The following is a 4,398-nucleotide window of genomic DNA, read 5'->3' on the forward strand; positions in this document are numbered from 1 at the left end:
CACACACACACACACACACACACACGCACGCACACACACACCACACTCACAAGCACACACACACACGGTACACACACACACACACACACACACACAGACACGCACACGCAACTGCTCCATCATCTCTTCTCTTCATCTGGAAAGGGTGTCTTGGGATCTTTTTGCAAATTCACATAGGTTATGATACTTGTTGTTTCGAAACGGAATCAGTGGAACTTCGAAAGAAAGTAAAGATTAATGAAGTTTGGACGAATGAAAGACAATTAGCGCAGGGGCCCGTTAAATTGGTTGATCGCGCACTCATTCGGCGGAGCTCTGTCTGCTTTTGCGCGGGGTGATTTAGCCTAGGCTAGGCCTACTGTGCCCACTCAGCCACAAGGCCTAAACACTGGCCGGCAGAAAAAATCTGGGAGTGGCAAAAAAAAACCCCACTCCAAGATGGCTGCTTATTATGCTATGGTGCTGTCTCGACAATGGACTTGAGATGAAAATAAAAGGTATTATTTTGGAGACTGGTTTACTTATTATCGTTATCATTGTTATATGATCTTATTAATTCAGTCATACTATTATTGCATTTGGAAATATCTGCTTGCTTTTCATGGTGGGTCTTCATAATACGAGAATGTTAGAGAGTCGAGTCTCCCTCACTTAAGCCTAAGAGGCTGGATCAGATTGAGATTGCAAAAGTGAAAGGAATGAGAATGGATGCACTCATGAACTCTCGATCTATTCCTACCCTACTTTTTAAAAATTCTGAACCGATTCGCTAAATCTAATCTAGATCTAGATCTAGATCTAGATTTCAGATTCGACTTGTTCAGTTGGTGCTCTAGTCAGTTGCCGGCTGGTGAGTTTAGATCTATAATCTAACACCTTGCTGCCTCATCTCGCCGATTGGCGATGTTTACCACCCCAGTTTCTTTGGATTTTCACCTAAAAATTATGTCAAAGGGTTAAAGAGCTTAAAATCATAACATGGCTTATTCCAGCATCTCTAGACCTAGAATCTAATCTAGAGTCTAACAGTGTCACCGCGCCTCTGTTTGGGTGCGCAACCCCCAGTCTCCTGCTTTGTTTTGGATAAGAACAGCGAAAACGAGGTCACTTTCTGTGAGCATGCGCAGAATGCAGCTTATTTCACTTTCGTTTTGGAGGTTCCTGTCAACACACGTGATTCTACGGTGTCGGAAAGTTTTGCCCCTTCATATTGATGGTTTTCGTAAGGCCACCTCTATTCTCACCCGGTGCGAGTCTTGTGGCTATTCTCACCCGGTGCGCGTTCACCAAATTTTGCATTCACCCTAAACCACAGAATTCTACACTGTGATAACAGAAAAATTGTAGAATTCTGTGCCGTGAACAAACGTTCCATTACAACTGTAGCCTACTAAAAGCGTACAATTTTGTCTGTGGCTGTGGGCAGTGGAGAGAGAGAGAGAAAGAGAGAGAGGAGTAGCGCGAGAATTTCCGGGCAAAACAAAATGGCGACCCGCGTAGTTCTGCTCGATTCGAAAAGTTAAATAGCCGTAGCATCTTTGTAGACAACCAAATTAATTTACTTTTGTGTTTTAACATCATTTTTTAACTTTGTTTTGGTCAATTTGATCGTCCACACCGATAGACAGTATTCAGAAAGAGACAGAGAGAGAGAGAAGAGGGGAGGAGTTGATCTTGCGAGAACTTCCGGGCGGGTGAGAATAGCCACTTTCTTTTCGTAACCTGTATGGCCACCTCTATTCTCACCCGGGGTGAGAATAGTGCAGGCGAGTCTTTTGGCTCTCACCCTGTGCGCGTTCACCGTTATAGCCTAGATCTAGGCCAACAAATTTTGCGTTCACCCTAAACCACAGAATTCTACACTGTGATAACAGAAAATTTGTAGAATTCTGTGCCGTGAAGAAACGTTCCATTACAACTATATAATAGCGTACTAAAAGCAATTTTGTCTGTGGGCAGTGGAGAGAGAGAGAGGAGTAGCGTGAGAACTTCCGGTCAAAACAAAATGGCGACCCGCGTAGTTCGGCTCGATTCGAAATGTTAAATAGCCGTAGCATCTTTGTAGACAACCAAATTAATTTACTTTTGTGTTTTAACATCATTTTTTAAACTTTGTTTTGGTCAATTTGATCGTCCACACCGATAGACAGTATTCAGAAAGAGACAGAGAGAGAAAGAGAGGGGAGGAGTAGATCTTGCGAGAACTTCCGGGCAAAACAAAATGGCGAACCGCGTAGTTCGGCTCAATTCGAACAGTGAAATAGCCATAGCATCTTTGAAGACGATCAAATTAGCTTACTTTTGTGCTATTTTATACGTAATTTTTTCTTGGCTTTTATCAATTTGATCATCCACATCGATAGAAAGTATTCAGAAATGAGGAAAAACAGGTCTTGTTTCAAACCGGGTGAGAATAGCCTACGGTCGCAAGTCTCACCCAGGGTGAGAGATCGATCGTATTTCTATTCTCACCCCGGATGAGAATAGCCACTTCCAACCTGTATCGGTGAATTTACTAAACTAAGCGCTTGAGTAGTCGATTATTTAGCACATCTAGTTAATCTAGCTCTGATGTATCATAGAATTTATACTAGAATCGATAAATACTATCAGTTACTATCGCAGGCTGCTTCTTAGTGCCCAGGAATATGCCAGATAGGGTTGCGCACTGAGGCAGACCAAATTTGTGCAGTCCATTTCAGTGCGCAATATCGTTTTTTTTGCTATTTGGCATTGATTGCGTGGCTTCTAGGCCCTTTAGTTGTTTTACTTAGTAAGAGGCTAGCCGTACTTAATGACGGCTAGACTGGCAGTCTAGCCGTACTTATTCTTAATATGATGGCTAGACTGACCATTCACAAAAAATAGGCCTACTGAATTGAAAATATACATTTTTAGTGTGCAGTACCTAAAGCATTTGTATTTGAGACGAAACCAGGTGCCTTAATGACAGTGTATGTATTTAAAACCTCCTGTTTTCTAATGTTAATAGGGCCTAAGATAAGTACGGCTAGACTGGCAGTCTAGCCGTACTTAAGTACGGCTAGACTTCTTGTCTAGCTGTACTTAAGTACGGGTAGACAGCCAGGCTAGCCGTACTTAAGGACGGCTAGACTGTCAGGCTAGCCATACTTAATATGAATGGCTGAATTGTAAATGAAATTTTTAGTTTGCAATGCCAAAAGTATTTGTATTTCAGACAAAACCAAAAGGTGCCTTACTGACTTGCATGTATTTGAACCTGAATAATTACTAAAATCTAGATCTAGATCTAATGAGACCTGTGTACTTACCAGGCTTGAGTCGATAGGGCCAAACCTAGATTTAAGTACGGCTAGACTGGCAGTCTAGCCGTACTTACTAGCCGTACTTAAGTACGGCAAGTACGGCTAGACTCTCAGTCTAGTACGGCTAGCCACTTCGTTTTACTTATTAACCCTCATCCTGCGAGAGCCGGGTTTATGTAGCCTGATAAGCCTATTTCGGCACATGGTTTTCGTTCTGGTCCTGAATCAGTGTAGCTCGCATCCTCTTACGTGTCATTCGGGTTCCGAGTCGGATCCCCATTCACGCAGGTCAAATGTGTGTGCGTCAGTCTGCTTGAGTTTGTGTGCGTTTGTGGCCTTCTTCTAGAACCGCCTGCGTTGGTTCGTAATCGAGGCATACGTCTCATTCAAAACATGCCAAGTTGGTAGCTCTAGATGTTCGTCCAATGTCCAATGAAATTATAGAAGAAATTGACCCACTTAGACATGAGGAAAGTAAGGAAACAAGACTTCCATTTTTCTACAAAATATTTCAAATCAGCTTGATTTTGTATGAAATGATACTACCTGATAAAAAATAAGCTTGTTTGATAGTTTTGACATTGTGCAGGTACAAAGAACAATTTGAGTGTAAAACATTCGGAAATTGACCTAAATTATCCCCTTTCGAACCTCAGGTCATTCATAACAACAAGAGCGTCCAGAAAGGTTATTCGAATGGGTGTAATGTCTTATCAGCTTGTGAGAGGGGGTTATTCATGTGTTTGTAACACTTTATAAATAGAAAGCTATGAAGGATAGAGCGTTATTCATGGCGAAAACACACGTTTCCCGGCGCCCGCGCTGTACACACTGAGTGACCCCAATGGCCTGCCCGGAACGTCCGACGTAATCAGTTTCTGATAAGATTCGCATCTCAGCACAGACGCAGGACAAGAGTTTCAACATTTGTACATAAAATCCACACATAAAAGTGTTTTTGGTTTTCCTTTACTTTCCCTCCCGTCTCACACTTAGCTACCAGTTGTCCATTTACTACTATATATTGATGCGCTGAACACGAATATCAACTTTATTTCCATCGCTAATTAATATTTTAAAAAAAGATTTGATTGTTCTTAATTGAGCTATA

General features: G+C 41.9%; 1 protein-coding gene across 1 annotated transcript in view; it reads left to right on the forward strand.

Moving 5' to 3' along the window:
- Nucleotides 1-367: 367 nt before the first annotated feature.
- The window catches only part of LOC101846802, an 18,914-nt gene continuing 14,883 nt past the window's right edge, over nt 368-4,398 (forward strand). The window contains exon 1 of the mRNA XM_005094446.3: nt 368-497. The gene's annotated coding sequence lies outside the window, so the exon portion shown is untranslated. The remainder of the gene's footprint in view (nt 498-4,398) is intronic.

The sequence above is a fragment of the Aplysia californica genome, unplaced genomic scaffold (genome assembly GCF_000002075.1).
Source record: "Aplysia californica isolate F4 #8 unplaced genomic scaffold, AplCal3.0 scaffold00082, whole genome shotgun sequence".
Classification (NCBI taxonomy): domain Eukaryota; kingdom Metazoa; phylum Mollusca; class Gastropoda; order Aplysiida; family Aplysiidae; genus Aplysia; species Aplysia californica.